Source organism: Styela clava, chromosome 2 (assembly GCF_964204865.1).
Source record: "Styela clava chromosome 2, kaStyClav1.hap1.2, whole genome shotgun sequence".
Lineage (NCBI taxonomy): Eukaryota > Metazoa > Chordata > Ascidiacea > Stolidobranchia > Styelidae > Styela > Styela clava.
The window spans coordinates 30,483,976-30,505,913 of record NC_135251.1 but is presented as its reverse complement, the minus strand read 5'-3'; the positions used below and the strand labels follow the sequence as shown (position 1 = coordinate 30,505,913).

Sequence of the window (21,938 nt, the reverse complement as noted above, 5' to 3'; positions counted from 1 at the left end):
ATTTGTCTCTGGTTCCGTCTTCTTTCACTTTCTTTGGTGCCTTCAAAATTCTGTACCTGAGAAGCTAAGATAATTTTAACAATATCTAAGCCTAATAAAATTTGTAAAAATATTTATATTCCCTTTGTAGATTTTCCTTGTTTCAGTCTTTTACTAATTTCTTCATTGTTTCCTTGTATCAGTCCTTTCTTTACTTCTTCATAATTCTGTGCCTGAAAAGCTAGAATAACATTAAAAACTTCTAAGCCTAAGAAAAAGCCTATTATTCCTAATGGCCTGTATTCCTAATGGGGGGAAATGAATCTAAATCTATCTATAACAAATAAAATATTAAAAACAAAAAAGCCATGACGAGCCCTGTTAATACTTTTCTTCTTTTTTCGGTGTCACGATATCGTTTCCAGTTGAAAATATCTCAAAAATAGAAGAGAAAATAATCATTACGACAAATGAGATAGGCAAGTATGGATACAACATAATACTAAAAAGAGCTTTAATAATACATATTAAATGCCAGCAATAAACATATTACTCGGTGCAATATCGTATCAGTAATAATATAATCAGAAAAATATTATATCGAAATAAAATCGAAATGAACACTAAATGGAAAAAGTAAGACTGCCTAATGAAACAAATGTAACATATTTACCGGTATTTTGGATTTGTCTCTGGTTCCGTCTTCTTTCACTTTCTTTAGTGCCTTCAAAATTCTGTGCCTGAGAAGCTAAGATAGTGTCAACAATATCTAAGCCTAATAAAATTTGTAAAAATATTTACATTCAATTTGTAGATTTTCCTTGTTCCAGTCTTTTCCTAATTTCTTCATTGTTTCCTTGTATCAGTCTTTTCCTTACTTCTTCATAATTCTGTGCCTGAGAAGCTAGAATACCATTAAAAATATCTAGACCTTATAAAATTCGAAAATTATTTACATGTAATTTGTAGATTTTCTATCTATCCGTCTTTTCTTGATTTTTCCAGTGACTTCATAATTGTGTGCCTGAAATGCTAGAATAACATTAAAAATATCTAAGCCTAATAAAATCCCTATTATCCCTAATGGCGGGGAGGGGTCTAAATCTATCTATAATGAATAAAGTATTTAAAAAAAAAAGCTATTGCAAGCCCTGTCAATACTTTTCTCCCTTTGTCGTCGCCACGATATCTTGTTTTCCTGTTGAAAATATCTTAAGAAATACAATAGAAAATAATGACTACGGCAAAAAAGTTAGCGAAATATGGAAATAGCATATTACAAAAAAGCTTATTGATTAAAAAATATACAATATCAGTAATAAACAATAATATAAATCACGAATCAGTAACATATAATAACAGTAATAAAAATATAACGTGAAACGAAAGAATTTTTTTAAATTTTCCACACCAGGACATCAAATACAGGATTACATTGCAGGGTGTTAAAAACAAATAACAATTGTATTTAGTTTTCTGAGCTATGATTCAACTTATTAATAAATATACAATCAAGAATCCGTTTACAATTATTCAAATCAAAAAAATAGTTAGTTCCTTACGGGTTGACACGTGTTAAACTTTCACATATATATAATCCTTTTACAGTGTGTATGGCATTTTGGTATAGCTTTAAACAACAGTCTTATTCAATATAAAGACAATTGTGTGTGCTGCCCAATGCATTTGTTTGCTACCACATATTGGTAATCCGTGCACATGCATGCGAGCTTAAAGTACCTATGGCAATGGGATTCGGTCTCAAACAAACAGTGAATTTTTCTATATCAAAGTCTTGTGTGTCTTGCACATCTTAGTTATCTTTAATAAAACTCTTCTTCCTATCTGAATAATTGAGTTTTATTCTCTTTTGAAAAACAGAAAGAGTCGTCCAGTTTCTTAATTGAGGAATCCTGTAAAAATATATATACATTAGGTTATTATGCATTTTTCATAGTAGAGGAAGTAAATTATGAGCAACTTATTTCGTATGATGAGGCTCTACAAGACGCCTATAACGTGTTGGGCGGTGACGCTGCGCGTCATCATCTACCTTCGACTTATAACCTGCCAGTTTTCTCGATAATAACAATTTCACAACTTTGAATAAGATTGATGTCTATCACTGGCAATGAAATATCCAGTCTACATGAATAAAGTACAAACAAAAATGATATGTGCGAAACGCATAATGTAGAAGCCAAAACTATTAATGTATAGGGTTGCTAAAGTTTGCAACCAACTTAAGTAAGTCGACAACATACTTAATTTCGAAAAATGCAAACAATAGCAACATTAATTTATGCAATATTATTGAACCAATTTAACCAAAATATAATACAAGCCAACAACCAGTTTATTACGGTAATTGAATTAACACTACTTAAACGAAAAACTTCTAATGCGAATTAACTCTTGAATAGCCGACTCGCAATGATCCGAAATACCGAAATAATAATAAACCAACAAGAATATGAGAAGACAAGACCGATACAAGATTTTGTTTACTTCAACATGCCTATTTTCTTTCCACGAACAGGAGATGAAATTGCCTCAAAGAGAGTAGTCTATGAGCGGTCATTCACCAAATGCCCGATAACTTTCAAATAACCCCGGGTCAAATATATATACGGAATAAAACAATTAAACTTTGTCTGTGGATAAGGAAATGAATCTTAGTAGTAGTATGTGTAACCAATTACACGCTTAAGATGGCCTAATAAGAGATGCTATTTGATATCATACGAGTTTTTAATGTTTGCAGTGAGAGAGTACATTGTTTTACAACATATCATTTGATTCAATAACGCATCCGGTGGATATCAATTTTAAACATTACATTAACGTCCATTACATTATACTAGAAATTCCAACATGAGTGATGTACCAATACTACTTGTCGCCGATATCGATTCGACAACTAGGGATGCCACTTTTGGATTTACGAATCGGATCGATTCGAATCGCATCTTTTCCGGATCGATTCGAATCAGATTTACGCGATTCGGAAAAAGAGAGCGATTTAGCGAAAAAAAAACATTGAACGTTTGTTAAATCGTCGTTTTCGGCGGCTTAAAATCTGCCAGAGTGTGTTTATGCGGCACTCCAAATAACGCCAAATTACGGGACCGAAAAAAAAACATTGAACGTGTGTTAATCGTTGTTTTCGGCGCTGTTAAAACTACCGAATGCGTTTATGCAGCACTCCAAATAACACCAAATTACGGGACCGAAAAAAAAACATTGAACATTTGTTAATCGTTGTTTTCGGTGGCGTTAAAACTGCCGAATGCGTTTATGCGGCACTCCAAATAGCAACAAATTACGGGACGTAAATAAATGAAAATGAATTTTTCGTGATTGACTTTTTTACTTGTCTGCCGTCATTTGTTTCAAGTTCGACACAACACACTCTTTTACGCATCACTCGAGATGATGTGTGGCGTAATTACCAGCAAACTGCGAGTTCAGTTTTCCACTAAATAGCCGAAGTTTCCATTATGCGCGAATTTAAATGGATCGTATACCTGAAAATTCGTGACAATTTTGATGAAAATTTTCAACAGCACACCTGCGCTGCGACTAAGTTATTGTACGCCCTGGCATGATTGGATAAAGAATCGGCCACCGACGTCTAGATAATGTTTAATTTTGATTGAAATTTAATTTAAACTTTGTTCTGAGAGCAATATTTTGCGTACATTTGAAGAGAACTATTACTGAATGAGTTCATCGGCCGGCAATGTTAATTGACAATCATGTTTCTCATCCTAAAATATATATTTATTTTGTTTGCGTTTGTCAGGCTTCCACTCGAGTGGCGGTAAACGAAATCAGGGGGACATAATGTAATAGTACATACACGTCTTTTTTCAGCTGTTACAAAAAAAAGTAGTATTTACTTTTAATTTTGTTAGCGCGATACAAGCGAATAAAACATTTCGAATTATTTCGAGCAAATGTCATAACGGACAGGTGGGAGTAAATAATACTTGAGGAATGGCAACTTGTGCACTGTTTTACATCAACACGTGGCAGATTTCATACCAGACCGAGCATACTGTGCGAATGTCGTCTTACTTTAGCCCCAGCGACCATGTCCGATCGAGATAAAGCGGCAACCAATTATCGCTCGTCAGCGCGGCGTTCATTATGCACATTTGGACTTTCTGAATTACGAAATTAAACGTAGTCCACATTAATAATGAAGCCCGAGTTGGCCAATAACGCTGTTAGCCACAAATAATACTTTCTCTAATATTTATGGAAATTTTTGTTCGCAATCGTAGTCGGATGAACGATTGTTTTTATCGAATTTAATTTAATCGTGGTTAATTTTATCGTCTTCAATCATATTCTTGTAAGCATTTCCCATTTATAGTAATTCAGATGCAATTAGAATGTTTTTGTCGTATTACTCTATGCTGCTAGCATAAATATAAAATATTGTACTAAGATTTTGAAGATAAAGAATCGGTAATAAGGCCGGCCTTAATTCAATATAACAAGAAGGGAAATACCACGGTCACATATACTGGTGTGGGACAAGGAAAAGCAGTGCTGTTACTGTGTTTACGACATAACAGTACAACTGTTCCCTGCTTATTTTCTCATATGAATTCCATCAAATTGCCTCAGCCCTGATACAAGTATAACACAATAACTCAGTATTGCAAGACTCACAGATAAGTTGCAACAGCAAGTTTTTCATCAATGCATTTATTAGTGATATCTATGACCTACATCTTTTTTATCATGATGAAAATAAGTGTGGCTTATTCACTGAAAAACCCTTATCATCCTTGCTATATAGCCTATTCCATTTTCAAATTTTTTTCTTCTAGATTTGAGCTTTTTTGACGCATGTAATAAAAAAAAAGGTTAATGGAATCAGATTCGGAAAGATTCGATTCGAAAAGTTTTGATTCGAGATTCGATTCGAAAAAAAATGTATCCAGAAGTGGCAACCCTATCGACAACAACGATAAAAAGCCAATATCAATATTTTAAAGCAGTAATTGCCGACGTTTACATGCTATGTAATTATTATCTCAAGTGTGCAGTCCGAACTAGGTAAAAGTAACAGTTTGCAAGCATTGTTCATGCGACACAATTTTTCAGATTCAAAAAATTTCAAATAATAAGACAACCCAATTTAGCCGGGATAGCAGTTAAGCGCTTATAACAATATGGCTCTGCTATGACTAGTGAGTAAGAGTTAATATCCGTTACGTATACGTCTTATCGTGGACGTATGTCAAAACAAAAACCAATAAGACACTTTTGCATCGTTTTCAAGCTTGATATATGCTTGTCCGAGTGTTCGTAATCGCGGTAGGGCGTCATTTTTCTTTGGCATATTTTCAAATTTACGAGTTTTATGTCTGTAAGTATTTGAAAGCTAAGAAACACACAAAGAATACGTTATTACTTGAAAGAAAGTAATCTCAGCGAGATAGCAATAGTTTTCTGTCCATAAACAACCATTACCCATGACGATCGACGAGCGGCTGATAATATAAGTCTCTTTCGAATAGTAAAGCAGTATGATTACTGTTTACTGCATCGTCAAATGATAAATAAATACATTGCGCTATGACCGAACGACGAGCAGCTGATAATATAAGTCACTTTCGAATAGTAAAGCAGTTTGTTTACTATTGATTACGTCAACTTATTCTCACGAGATAATCATAACACGAAAGATACTAGTGAGTAAGAGTTAATATCCGTTACGTATACGTCTTATCGTGGACGTATGTCAAAACAAAAACCAATAAGACACTTTTGCATCGTTTTCAAGCTTGATATATGCTTGTCCGAGTGTTCGTAATCGCGGTAGGGCGTCATTTTTCTTTGGCATATTTTCAATTTTACGAGTTTTATGTCTGTAAGTATTTGAAAGCTAAGAAACACACAAAGAATACGTTATTACTTGAAAGAAAGTAATTTCAGCGAGATGGCAATAGTTTTCTGTCCATAAACAACCATTACCCATGACGATCGACGAGCGGCTGATAATATAAGTCTCTTTCGAATAGTAAAGCAGTATGTTAAATACATTGCGCTATGACCGAACGACGAGCAGCTGATAATATAAGTCACTTTCGAATAGTAAAGCAGTTTGTTTACTATTGATTACGTCAACTTATTCTCACAAGATAATCACAACACGAAAGATACGGCCGACGCGATGCTGAACGCAAGTGACCTACTCAAAAATAGCACGTCATTGCTCGGCTACGATTACCGCTGCGGCATTGTCTGTGGTATCATTTTGTTAGAGAAACAAACAGCAAAACCACTATTACGCACACGAGCTAGCTCACATATGACAAGAGAGCTATGCTCAAATATATGGACACGTAGAGTCACATAATTTTGATGACGTCATAGCAAAAAAAAAAGTAATAGCCTTCTGGAGAAAATTTTCATTTTTAACCACTAAAAATTTCAAAGCAATTGGTCCAGTATTCGAAGAGAAAAGCGACTTTAAAAACGTGTCAAGCGGTACTGAGTTAGCAGTCAGGCAGCATCTTACCTGTACACTGTAGGCCATATACGGTAATTGATCACAGAACAGTTGTTCCCTTGCAAATTTTATGTTGTTTACACTTTAGGACAGATAATTGATCACAGAACAATTCTTCCCTTTCAAATTTTATGTTGTTTCCAGTAGACTCTCATCAAAATAAACAAATATAGTAGGCTACAAGTGCTACAACGCTTGCATTACTGCACTGGTAAGACCGCGAAAGAATAAGTTACGGTAATTTCATTGTGGTAAGACACCGGTACCGGCACCAGTACCAGTATCGTACTTACGTACTGAGCTACCAGTACCGGTTAGCAGTCAGCCAGCATCTTACCTGTACACTGTAGGCCATATACGGTAATTGATCACAGAACAGTTGTTCCCTTGCAAAATTTATGTTGTTTACACTTTAGGACAGATAATTGATCACAGAACAATTCTTCCCTTTTAAATTTTATGTTGTTTCCAGTAGACTCTCATCAAAATAAACAAATATAGTAGGCTACAAGTGCTACAACGCTTGCATTACTGCACTGGTAGGACCATGAAAGAATAAGTTACGGTAATTTCATTGTGGTAAGACACCGGTACCGGCACCAGTACCAGTATCGTACTTACGTACTGAGCTACCAGTACCGGTACCGAACCTGTAGGTCTGATATTCCGTTCCGCATACGATAGGCTATAAAACTTGCATTGCAGCATTAGTAATACCGCGGAAGGAATAAGTCAATTTCACTGCGTTACGGTACCGGTACCTACAGTAGCTGTAGTACTGAGCAAGACAATCGATCGCGAAACCGCTTGAAATAAGTGTAAAACAGTGTTCCCATGAGTAAAAATAAATACCGCGAAATTTTGTATGAAATATCATATCTCGTAGGATTCATATAAAATTTAAGAATAAACAAAAGTAATAGCCTTCTAGCGAAAAAATTAATCTTTAACCACTGAAAATTTCAAAGCAATTGGTCCAGTATTCGAAGAGAAAAGCGACTTTTTAAAAACGTGTCAAAGAACAAGAACAACAACATAATATTGAAACGATCGTTATGTCCACTACGTGTCCAATAAATGACGACTCAACGGCCCGGAACAAAAGAGTGAGGAATTTCTGTTTACACAAATCGCTCTCTCACGTACGCGGAATACGGTACGACGAATGGTCCATTAGCGACCTCTTGTGTATAGAAAACACAAATACGCTTCCAACAAGCCCTCAATGGCATCTCAGGCTGTTTTGGTTAACCGAGAAACGCCATTAAAAATTTTTTTGCAAAATGAGCTCAGCAGCGACGGCTGAATAGGTTTTATTAATGTTCAGGGTCCAGATACGTTATTTAGTTTGAATACATTGCACACTGACGGTAATAATATCGGCGTTCGGTTAGAAAACTCATCGGGTTTGGCTACTGTGGGTGTCCTATTCTCGTTTCTATTCGCGCGGTTGGGAAACAGCATTGCTCATACTTAACGAGGCTAATACCGTGAAAAGCAAAAAATAATTTTCATATCAGTCTACATTTAGCCTATATCGATACAAATACCGATACCAAATATTTTGCCGATATTACCGATACTCGATACCTTTTTCCGAAAGCGTTTTAATTTTGTTTGACCAGCACTGACTGTACAACGACATTGATGTTTGTTTTAAGCAAAAGGTAGAACACTCATTTTAATCATTCCAAACCGGAATTGAAAAAAATGAAAATTCAATATACCGCAATTATTGATAAAATAAAACAAGTAAACAAGGCACGATCGTAATATGAACATTTGTTAAAAAATTAATATTCAAGCCAGACGATATTATTGCAAAATGAACCTAGCATATTGGGTTAGTTTAGCTGTCCTCAGTTAATATTTGAACGTGTTTCAACTTAAAATTATTCAAATTTGAATCAAACAATAATAATATTTATAGATACGTTAACATATTTGTAAAATATGACTTCAAAACAATCGCATCACAGGTGAGAGTTTTAGGATGTACCTGCATGAAAGCAAGTAGAAATCGCATTTTTATTTTTTCAAAATCTCAAGTAGTATAATTTTGTCACAATTACAACCAACAAGGCTCATTAACGTAACGAGCGTATTTTTATTTATTTATTTTTTTATTCATGTGATACGAAATGAATAAAAGCAAAGCATTCCAGTAATGTGTCGGCTAAATTTAAAACCAACGCCAAAACTTTGTCTTTCCAAACACAGTTTACCGCACAAAAACATTCTGTCTCATGAGCAATATTTTATCTCGGCTCTATATTATGAATTAGTTTCCTTTTGTATATTGTGTTCCTTTTTCCAATACACGCACAAACCAGTGCACCACATTTGTAGCAGAGGAATTATCTAGCCTATTGGGTGAATTTAAGCGCCTTCAGTTCGCAGTTACTTGGATGTGTTTTAACCTAAAATTATTCTAACCATCTCCAACTTTAAAATAAAGAACAAGTTAAAGTAATAAAAACTATTCTATTTGACTCTATTCGACGAACTAGGTATGGTATAACGATATTACAGTATCATGCCCTTGGGATACCAAAACAAGTTTATAAATGTCCACTAATTAGAGGAGGATCAGCTAAAATAGAAGAACAAACGATCAAGCGAGGGCCTTATTAATATGACTCGGCATGTGTGCAGTGTAAATTGGATATTTTCTGGCTTGCCAGCCTGTTTGGAACTGTTTTCTATGGAACATGAAGGAACAAGAATTTTGCAGTTTATTTTCCTCTTTTCACCACATAGCTTAGGATTTTCGCAAAATACCATTGTGTAATACTGCATTGTTCTGCAAAAGTAATCGCAAGCCCTAATAAAAATCAAACTGATCAGCATCGTTACGACAAAATCAGAAAATTCCAAAAAAATTATAAAAAGTCCTCGTGTCACGTGCTTTCAAACCTATCAATTTATTACACTTTATCAAAGAGTTAGAAGTGATCATTTATTAATTTTCAAAAAAGAAAAACGAATGCAGATTTCAAATTTTTAAATCATTCTTAACCCGAACCCTAACCCAAGCTGGACAACTAATATTTTGTCATTTTCAAGATGGCGGGGGTGTTTTCCCAAATCTCTATTTTTCTTAAGAAACAGTCTCAATTGCGGTAATATACTTGAAACACAATAAGTTTTTTCAATAATATTGAACTATTTCGAACTTTTCCGACCTAGCGGGGAAAAATTTAAATATTCCATCAAATCGAGCGCTAATATAAAAAAACTTTCAACAAAAAGTTGTGGTGGCACAATGTGGTATTCGAAGACGGTAAATTTTACAAAAATTGATTAATTATAGAAGAATATTTAATTATTTCGATCTAATTTCAACTTGGGGGTTAAAATTTGAATGTACCAGTAATTTTTAGAACTATGTTATTATGTGAACTATGTCACGTTTTGGGTTACCGAATGACAGAATATATAATTCGATATGAATTGGATATATATTTCAGCATATCTATTTGTACCTGTCTGTTTCTACTCTCGCGAAATGGCACCATCGAAAAAAATAATACTAAGTAACGTTGTGTGATTTTTCAAATTCTAGAAATGGAAAGTCTAATTTCGTGCAAGGTTATAGAAAATGAAAAGATTCATCTTGAAAATCCCGGGTTTTCCATAACAACCCAAGATGTTTTTAAAGTCATAATCAGAAAGCATCTAAGGGCACTATCATATAGGCACAAACACCCAAGCGAGCGACATCTGTGGAGATGACGGGTTCACTAAAACGTACAACTAACTACGCACATTATACAACCAGCAACGATAATTTATTAGTTGTTGAACGTGGAAGTTTAAATATCTGAGATGAACTGTAGTTAAATTTGCATAATTTGAGGACGATGTGATAGAAAAAAGCCATGATATAAAACTGTTTAAATTTAAAGGACCCTCGTCAAAACCTTGGAACAGCTCCAACGAACACCAAAAACTCGATTGAACCCTTCTTTTCTGGACTATTTAAAAACTAACAAAACGCTATGGCGAGGAAAGAAACCCATAAAATATGAATATAATAAACACTATAAAATAAGGCCCCACCAATTGTATGAATGCAACCGCAAATGCCCCATTGCCAGTATTATAACCCCATTGCTGGCGACTGGCACATACATACTTCGATACTTGCCATCGATAGCAGAAAGCCCAAAAAGAAACATAACCCGCGTCTTTTCGGAAATTGAGTATACGAAATTAACAAAGCAGCAAAATTTATAGCAAACCGACTAAAAACTGAACACCTGCCCGTGAACTAGCGTGCAGAAACCATTGCATTACATGACTTTACGGAATTGTATCAATAAAACTGGGCAAAATATTTTGGACATCTTCTGAGGATAATTCAAATATTTGCAGCTCTTCCTGACTAGCGGGATTTAACATGATATATGTTTATACCTGACAAAATATGAATTGAAAGATTTATAAGATTACATACTTGCTCTTTACTCTTTCGACTATATAGGCTTCCATCTCACTCCGTGATGCACCAGACTGTTAACAATATCGATTCTGCAATGACTCTTCCAAGCAGTGTTTTAGAAAACTGAAAATAAATGTATAGTTTCATTATCAAGTATTGGATTTATAAATCACAAAAAATGCTGTTTGGCAGAGGTGAAGCAAAAGTAAGCTTATATTAAAAATACATAAATAAAAATCAGTTTGATGTCATGATCATGTGTATACCGAGTCTATCTAACTTTAGGTGAAACTAAATTTCGTTGACCTAAGACACTATCAAGTTATATAAATCACAATAAATGCTATTTGACAGAAATACAGAGAATGGATATAGTTGTTCGAACTATGTCATTATCAATCTTTGGAATTGTAATTGACAGGAACACAGAGAAGCTAAGCTTATACTCAAAGTTTAAAAAAATAAATTATTAATTTTTCGTTTATTCTAAAATTATTTGCTGATTTCCACGAAAATTACATTTTGTACTTAATTTTAATGTTCTGTCAGTGCATTATATTGTATTTCATCATATAAATATTGACGAGCCAATTATTTACTGGTTCATTGGTTTTCAAACGGTGGGGCGCGCCTCACAAGGGAACGTAAACATTTTTCCTAATTTATTTCATCATTTACGTTCCATCCACGTATTTGCAACGTGCTTATTGACAAAAACTTTCGCCCTAACTATCTGTGTTTTTGTAGCACATTGTTAACTAGTTAGCGCGAAACTTGGGAGGCTTAATTAAAATGTTTATGTAACACAGGCATTGTGCGTTATATTTTCATTAATATTCCGGTCTTTTTCTTCCCAACAACTAAAAATATATATCTCAACAAATAATTTTCAATAAGTTACATTAGCCACAGGGATTGTAGATGGTATACATTCAAGGTTATTTACGGCTATAGTAAATTATAGAAAATTTAATTTTAGGACACGAACCATAAGGTTAAACCAGTACCAATGGGTGTGATATTTAAGGTTATCCTAATACACTTATATGTTATCGTTATTTAAAATACAATTTAACTTCCAACGCTCAACAGAATATCAATAATGGTTTCAACAGAAAAGGTGGTTATAATAATTATTTAAAATGTATTCAACCAATTTTTACTGTACAAAAATAAATTTTACTTCATGAAATTTTATAGCAGACTTGGGATTTTTCCAACGGTTTCATCTTGAAAATAATCTGAGTGGCAGCATCGCGATGGAGCGGAGTCATTGTTGCAAATACAGCTCAGATTTGTCAAATTCGCAAAATGGCAAAAATAGGGATCAAAACTACATATAACCGGGAAGTTTCCTACACATTTTTATGTCCGCGGATTGCCGTGGTAGTTTAGAGTAGTGATTAGTGAAGCATTTATTTTGTCGACGCAACCGCAGGTTAAATTTAACACAAGTAAATTAGAATAAAGCAAGACAATATATATATGACCGTATCGGTCATGGATTGTGATTACTTTGCACAGCAAAAAATCCTTCCGCGGGATTTCGAGGCAATAAATATGTATTTTTGATTTACTGATATATACTTTATATGTGTTTAATTGTACTGTGTGGGATTTTTAATACAGATCTTGAGATTTTTCTAACGGCGACAACGAATTCGTAAGATCACAATAAAAGTTTTGAAACTAAATACAATTACCGGTAGGCATGTTTATCTCATATTTTTACGTCAACAGATTGGGCGGTATTTTAGACTAGCGTAACAGCCGTTCTTTGTGACCTGGACGACACCGACTGCACACTAGATATTTATTAACAGTTCAATAACGCGGTCTTCCAAGCCCCAAGTTTGCATCCTCAATCCAACAACAATTTGAACCAAATTACTATTAAATAACTTCGCAAATCAGATAGAATTACAAAGTATAACATACGGAATTTGTCTGCTATTCCAGGCTTAAATTATCATAAGTTGGACATGAAATCATTCGTCAATGAAATTCGAACAAATCAATTAATTAAACTATAACTGTAAAAACAATCACGAAGGCAATCTAATGCTCATAAAATATCCTTAAACTGGGCCTATGTGGGGCAGCCATAATCTACATTATTTAATTGTCCTTCTGTCAAAACAAAAAGTCAAGGTCGCTGAACAATTTTAACTTATTTACAAACTACAACGAAACGAGCGCCATTCTCTGCAAAAGTAAAGCGCTATCTAAAGCAAATTACCAAAACTATCCCTGACTAAGCGATACATGTCTGGGCAAGCAATTGCCACGAAGACTCTCCCAATTGTTTTGTAATAGAGTGTGTAGAAGCACACTGTCAATCAAGGGAAATTACGGCGTCAACAATAACAACTGAATTACTACACAAGTTAAACGGACGCAATGTTTGAGTCAATACAAAAATCAAGTGAATGCGATACTCGATGTAACAACTAGTAATGTTTATATTTTGACGAAAGAAGACGCAACCGCGAGTTACGTTGGACACGATTATATCAATATAGAAGAAAGTTTTATAGATTCTCGTAGATGTCGTGAATTGAATATTTTACGCGACAGAAAAGTCGGTATACACTAAAAAAGTCTTCTTACGAGCGCTTAATCGCGGAGACTGTTTCAGCAGGAAATGGAAATTTTCCATTTTGACCACCCTGCTTTTTGAAAATCCTGGTCGCGCGCCTGACTGACTCGGTACCTCACTGAAGCCAAAGTTTTGATCATTACAGCGTTCGCTACATGTATCCCTAACAAAAATGATGGAATAAATTTTGTTTTCTTTAGTATTGACGCGTTCACATCTTTTCTGGCTACAAAACTAATCGTGAATGGCCTTCAAACCTATTAACTAAGTCGTGCAAAGACAGGTCGAAGGTAGAGATGCCGAATGCCGAAATCTCGCGTTAGCTAATTTCCATGTACGTTATCCTAAAAAATAAATCTGTTTTACATTCTCTTACTATTCAAATCAGGTAGTTGACTATGCAAACCAAACACATAAAAATGTTTGGCACGCGAAGGTGCTTATTAGTCATAAAATGGCACGCTGAGTTCAAAAGGTTGCCGACCCCTGTCATAGACCATGATAATTTCAAATTACATATATGAGATTAGCCAGATTTGCTCATAAAATTAAATCAGTAAATCCTATGCAGGATAATAATGACTATGCTATCAATGTAGGACGCAATAAACGTATAGAAATGACACAGGATATATAGACATGCTTTTGTGTGCTCAATTTAATTCATTATACATAGAAATGAGTTGCCATTTAAGAATTAATGTAAATATCCAAAAAACGCAAGTCCAACAACCAAAAATTAGCTACATCCCCCCTCAAAAATTATCTACGCCCATTTTACAAGGCGCGCCCCATCGTTTGAAAACCATTACCCAGTAAAGAATTGCTGATACCTTTTTAATGCTAAATTACAGTCAGTTTTTTGCAGTAGAATATTAAGTTTCATGCCGACGTAGAAATGAACACGGGTCCGGTTCTAAAGACTTTGCCATATAAAATTATGAGAGCGCTCTGGTGTCTAAACTAACTGGTGTCTAAATCATTACTGCAAACACAAGGAAAAAAGTTCCTTCTCAGGAATGACGAAAATCTGACAAAATTTGGAACCAAGTAATGCAAATTTTAACCCGAATATTGGGCAGTAATATGACAAAAACACGATTTTATATTGCTAAAATTTATTCTTGTCTTTTTCGCTTATTAGCCAGAAAAAAACTATGGTTGTGCGAATCATGATATTATAAAGTATTTTGGGGGTTTTCATAGAAAAGTTCTTTTGACAGACAAACCAAAGCTGAGTTTATACTCAATATAATAAAAATAATACTCTGTCTGCAGGTTTCCCGAAAAATTACAACTAATATTTGTTGATAGATATACAACTTATATACAAGTATAATTCACACGATTGGAAAAAACAAATCAGTTTCGAATTGCATTTAACAAAATAAATAACATTATATGATTATGCGACACATGCTAATAAATATAGACATAAGCAGGCCTGTCTATGGATCATGTTTTTTTTATCCCATTCCCATCCCATCCCATGGGATTCCCATTGTGATAAAATTCAATAAAAATTGTTAAATTTAGGTTTAGCGTCTAATAAATAGGACTACATGTAAGAAGAGACATGCGAAACAACAACATTTACGGACTTTGTTAACTTTATATTCATACCTATGTGTCAGCCCCTTCACGAAGTATATTGTTAATGCTGAACATATTTGCTCTTTATAACTAACAAGAGGGCTATGCTCAAATATATGGAAACGGAATCCATAATGAAATTTTTTACCATCATTTTCCCGAAAATCATACGGATTTCGTGTCTCACGTAAAATACAAATGTGTGTTGTCCCATCCCATGAGACGTTACCATAGACAAGCCTGCCCATAAGGTAACTATCGCGATAATGCGTATCCATATTAAGTTTTTGGCCATTTGGAAGCGTTGCCACAAAATCTTAATATGGTAAGCTGGAGTAAATATTTAAATATTAGATGCAAACAGCTAATTTTCGAAGAGATGCTAAAATTGTACAATATTCTGCCTAGAACTCAGGTATTAAACATGTACAACGATACTTCAAACACTCTTACGAAAATTTCTTCTTTGGTCTATTAGTGCCGAGGTTCTCAATGTGCTCGGTGAGAGAAACTTAGGGGCTCCGCGAGCCATTCGATTACTTATTAAAATAATGACTTGGCTAATTTTGTGACTGTCAAAAGAAGTAATAACATCATTAATAAAATTTGACACCAGTAGCGTCGAAATATGACAACGAGCGTAAATTCAAATGTGACATTACATATAAGTAGGATCGCAGTGGATAAAAAGTTTTTTCTCGAGTAAAATATTCAATTCATAGCCGGTGCAAGCATTTAAAATGTCTTGTGATAGTAATTTCATAGTAATTTAATGGTGTTCTCGTTACTTGAATTTAGTCGAGAAAACTTTTACGATTATTAAAATGAAAAATCACTATTTAAAAACTGCGTATAATACGTCTCAAACTGCCAACTATAAGTAGACCGGAATCGTATTTTGAGGTTAGTCAAATTTGATTTGTTTTTTCGGCACTCAAAATTATTTTAAAGATATGGACAAAATACGGACGATTGTAATTTAAAATATTGCAAAAAAAAATTGATCGATATATTTTGCATTAATTATCTTATATATCGTCACATACGGAGAAAAAGTCGTATTGGGCTCCATCGTTAGTTTTAAAATCGACAAAAGGTACATCGCGCGAACAATTCACCATGTTTCGATTTCAGTTACTATATTGTATAGTTGTACACAATTTAAAGAAATCCTAATATAATACAAATTTACAATGTCTCAAAAGCGTTTTCAATCTACTACGAGACTGCCAAAACAAAACTAATGGTGAAATCTTCCGTTTTAGATTTTAGTTTTAATATTTTATAATGCCGATTCTCCTCACCGATTTTTATAATATAGTATTCTAACTTGTTTCCACACTGAACTCATAAATCCGCACAAGAAAAAAAAAGTTATCGTAGGCCTCGTGGAACAATACATGCATATGCCAGGGAAAATTTGTGATTCAACGAGAATAAGCACATAAGTTGTTTAATAAAAACACGTCACGCTGACAAAAACTATCGGCGATTCTACCAAAATGCCATCGCGTACGTTATTGGAACTTTTCAGTATTCCAAAAACACCAAAAGGGTGTTCGACCTCAAATTTGATATTATGTTTGTTGAGTTTACAGCAGCCTTAGTATATTTAATTTATCTATGAAATTTAGATTTATTTATGTCTGGTATTAAGCCTATCAAAAATGTTTACCATTTAAATTAAGTAAAGTAATTTTAACTTACTTAGGAATAGTAATAAATACCAATTTCAAAATTTATTGTGGGGATCCGTGAATAATGGTGGTGATGAATGTAAATTAGGAAAATTCAATAGATTATGATAACATACTTGCTCTTTAGACTCGAGGCAGCCACCTCTCTCAGTGATGCATAATCGGACAAATGCCTCCAGCATGTCTTTAAATATAATGAGAAATTGTCTTTCCCGCTTTCAAGAAGTGTTTCAGAAAGCTGAAATTTATATGAAATAATAAAATGTAGGTCAATTTTGTATAATATTGATTTGAATTAAATATAGTTGTTCGAACTCTGTCATTATTAAGTTTAAGTTTACAGGTTACAGAAAATGTAATTTGACAGGAGCACAGAGAAGCCATGCTTATACTTTAGAATAGTGTTTCCCAACCAGAATCTGCGGTCTCAAATGAGTCCGCGGAGCATTTGAATAGGTCCGCAACGAGCCAGGAATTCACTGCGGGCTGCAAATGAAACATGCGAAACTATCAGCCAAGTTACGATTTACGTTAGAATTTACATAAAACATAAAAGGGAAGTTTATTCAAATAACGAGTAAATTATACGAGTAAATAATTACTGGTTAATGAGTAGGACTGGGCCTTACTTCAATCGTCAACTATTAGAATAAGAATAGCAATTTACTATTAGAAAATTTGGTAACAGGTGACGCGTCGCTTAATCAAACGATTGGATTTCACAACTCACTTACGAATTTCCGAGTTCGAACAACGAGAAATAATTTATTTCTGGTAGGTGTCAATGTGGTGGCAACCCAAATTTTCTAAATTGAAAAGCGGCAATACAAAATACTAAAAATAAAACGGATAGCACCATAAGTTTTGTTTTATGATCGTCCGAGACCGATTAATAACGCTTTTTTAGACATTACAAATCGCAAAATTTCGGGTGCTACCGTCTTATACGTACGTACCAGGGCATTTTTCCATAAGATTCTTTGCCCTACATTGGTACGTACAGTACTGGAGCGCCGTAGGTATTGTACGAACAGCTCATATTTGGCGAATTCACAAAAATACGAATCAAAACAAAATATAATCGGACACTTAACCACTTTGATATTCTCTGAGTAGTATTGCTTTTATTTCGTCAACACAATTGCAGATTAAAATCATCACAATTAACTTAATAGTAAAGCAATACGATGAATATGTATTTTTGATTTACTAATAAACTTTAAATATCTTTTTAATAAGTACTAAATCAAGTTGTACTTTCTGGAACTTTATAGCAGAAAGTAGGATTTTCCAAATGGCGATAACAAATTCGCAAGATCGCAAAAAATAGGTATCGAAACTAAATATAATCGGGCAATATATTCGCACATTATTATGTTCGCCGATTGTCGTGGCATTTTAAAAAAGTAATGCTTTCATCTTGTCGTAAGTCGACGCAACCGCGAGTTACCATGAACACAATTAAATTAAAATAGAAAGACATTTTAAATTATTGTCGTTGTGATGAACTGAATATTGTGCGACAGAAACGGCCATTATACTATATACTACATATATAATATACTACATATATAATGTAATGCAATATTGTGTCTCGACTATTGGGTGGGAACGAAAAAAAGCCCAATTTTATTTCTAAAAAATGACCCCCGCCTTATTCATTGGGCCGACTCAATAGCCAGAATAAAACGGTAGTTGTGCGAATCATGTTGTTATGAAATTTTGAGGTTGTAATTTATAGAAAATTTCATTTGACAGACGAAACAAAACTAAGCTTATACTCAATATATTAAAAGTAACAATTTGTCTGTAGATTTCCCGAAAAAATACAATATATCATTTATTTATAGAAATGTAAATTGAAAAATTTCAAATGATTTGGTTACATACTTGCTCTCCAGACTTGATGGGCCTCCATCTCACTCAATGATGAAACCCTGGCTCTTGACAAATTTCTTTGGTGCAATGATAAAATGTCCTGTTTTAAAGCGCTGAAAATCAATATATATGTAGTGATTTTGTGTAAGCCAATTCTAAATTTGAGTTTCGACATTTAATTTCATAAAATCCAAAAATTAGAAAATTTAGACGAATAAAATTTCTTCAGCGATTGCCATTAATTTTCAAATATATACTTTATTTATAACATATCAGGTGTAGTTTTCAAACTGCAGAAATTGCAAATATTAAAATAACAATAAAATATTCAATGTAGTTTTATAACTGTTTCCTGGTGTATATGACTAATTACCTCTGATCAGTAACTTGTTGCATTATCACATTGTTCACCGTTTGGATCGCTATCAAGCAGGGAAGCGCGCAACGAATTTTAGGGGTCGCAAAGAGTACACCGATTTGATACAAGGTAATATATTTATAGTACTTTTTTGAACTTCTGCTTCGAATTACAATTATTAAAACTTGTGCAAAATGTAAATCTTACAATTTCGAGAGAAAACACAAGATCAAATAAGGGCATAACAATGCTGACTCTGATCGCAAGACGCGAGACGCGGTGCGCTCGCATCGAATTGTTTAGCATTTTAAAACAAAAACTGTGATATACAGGGATCAATAGTCGTCGAAAGTCAAATAAAATGTTCAAATAATATTTACTTGTAATATTCCCCGTTAGTTACTTTGTTTCTTTGAATCTTTAACCTTTAATATTTCTGCACCTGAAAAAAAAGTTGAGTTATTGATAAATAAACTATCGCAGAACTGTATATTCAATGGACAGTAGGACTGAATCTATCGGATCTTTTGCAAAAAGCTCCAGCCACGTTTTAAAATGACATATCGTTAGTAATTATCCATTTGGGGTTAGAAATGATTTAAAAATTTGAAGTTCCAGCGCAATCTGGATTCCTAACTTAACTGGATAATTACTAATTCTCTTATTTTGAACGTTAGTGGGGTCTTTGTACAAAGAACCAATCTATTCACAATAATATATTAAAGTAAAAAGGCAACGGCGAATCTCTATTAAACCATGGATTTTGCGCTACATTTGCGAAAGTTTTGAAAGTTATGCATTACATTCATGTAAAACGTACCATGTTGAATGCAGCTTACGTAGTTACGTAGATCAGTGTATTACGTTTAAGTTTCGTATTATGATAAGTTGATGTATTGCCATATAACTTTTAATTTTAGCCTATTTGTGAGTAAACGATGGAACCCGCTGTTAGTGAGTTCGATACAAAAGAAAATCATCCATCAATCTAGACTTCTGTATTAGGTTAATAATTCCAATTCGTATAGGCCCGAAAACCTCTGATTTACCACTTATACAATAGTAAAATGAAAGCAATATAATAGCAATGAAAACAATAGGTATAAAGAACATTTAGCCCACCTGAATATTGTTTCGAACTCACTGTCATAACCCGCAGTCAGCCTATCCATACATTCTACACAAAATCAAACCTCATCTTACCACGAATATTTGTGACTGGCTAAAAGCGATGTCGCTTGTGGCTTCCCGCGCAAAAATTTTTGACGAAAAAAGCTAACTGATTGTTGGCAATCAAATGTTTTTAACTGATTACTTTAATTACTCCAGGTTGTCGTTACGAGCCGATCACGCTTCTGAAGCATGATCTCAAAGATGCAGAATGCAAAAGATGGTTGGGATTTGCTTCATACATCGTATATTACCTAGTTCACAGTAATATTCTCAGGATCTATTGTACCAAGTCCCACCCCAAAACATCACACCGCCAACGCTCGAATTAAATAGAAATAGTAATTATTCAGTTAAGGTGAGGGATGCAGATTCAGCCGGAAATTCAAATTTTCAAATTGTTCCTAACCCAAAACCCTAACAGCATAATTACTCATTTTTTATTTTGAAACGTGACAGGGGTGTTTATCTCAGATTTTTGCATCAGTGACGGGAGCTTAGTACAAAGTATCCAGCAATTCCATTATATTTGTCTGTTTATATTTGTAGACGTAGAGTAAACGCGCAAGTAAATACCATCAAAAATATAACCCTCCCACAACTCAACGAAACAATAACGGCGTGTACAAGTTTAGCGTTATATCAATGCATTCTCTGCATTGGCGTACAAATCTTAGCTCATTGACTTGCAATAATTTTAATTTTTCGTACAATAACGTACCGGCGATGTCGTTTGAAGGGAGGTCATAATGTGACGTTGTTTTGATGCCTACTGTATGGTAATTTCTTCGTCCAAACCAAACGGCGGAGACATAACATCAGCAACAGCATTAATCACGGTTCTATGTGAAGTACCTAATTGACTGCCTAATACAAGAGCATACCGACAACAACAACTGATAACATATAGATTATCTATTCGAGACCATTCAAATATTTGTCATGGAGCTCGTGAAGAGGTGGACTGTAATTAACGTAGCCCCACAATAAGAACAATATCCCAAGAAACGTTAAAGTTGACAGAGGGTGTCGAGCATTTAACACAGATTGGATACCGAAGTATTTTTTGTAATAATCCGTCCCACCGACTTCATTTTCTCACATCTGGCCCGCCGACTAGAGAAGTTGCCCTAACTTCATAACTGTGGCCACGAGTAGGGCTAGCCTAGCTTTTACTGGTTGGAAAAATTGGCCAAACTTGGCTCAGTTGGATGATGCGTGTCAACCATAACATCGACTGTTGGATTTTGTTAATTCATGCACAATTTCATTGATCATTTGAAGGCTCTCTCCCAACTTACCAAGCTAATGTAGTTGGAGCAGTAAGGAAAGCTTACTTGTGCCTTTATGGTTTTAGTTTAGGTTAGGATCTTCATATAAGCGCAACTAAGGTCTACCCTCTGGATCTCAAGTTGGATAATACATATTTAATACACTGACTTGTAACAATCCATATGTACACTCAGTGTCCAATGGGAGGATGAGATGAAAAAGCCTAACTTGGTAACCTCACGCGCACTCACTCAGAAATAAAGGAGACCGATCTCTGAGCAAAGTTACAGGCCACCACACTAAACTGCCAAGAAAGACTATAAAAATACATGATATACTCGACCTAGTCAACAACATGTTGGAGGTATAGTGAGTTAGTCTCGCGCAACCCAACTCGTAATCCTATTAGATTTGCC

At 34.4% G+C, this 21,938-nt stretch overlaps 1 long non-coding RNA gene across 1 annotated transcript; it reads right to left on the bottom strand.

Moving 5' to 3' along the window:
• Positions 1-317: 317 nt before the first annotated feature.
• LOC144419916 (uncharacterized) lies at positions 318-20,317 on the bottom strand. Its single transcript, XR_013474375.1, has 6 exons — positions 20,203-20,317; positions 19,461-19,522; positions 18,735-18,835; positions 16,961-17,082; positions 10,971-11,078; positions 318-1,892 (listed from the first exon to the last, which is right to left on the bottom strand). It is a non-coding gene; the product is annotated as an uncharacterized LOC144419916 (long non-coding RNA).
• Between the last annotated feature and the right edge of the window lie 1,621 nt (positions 20,318-21,938).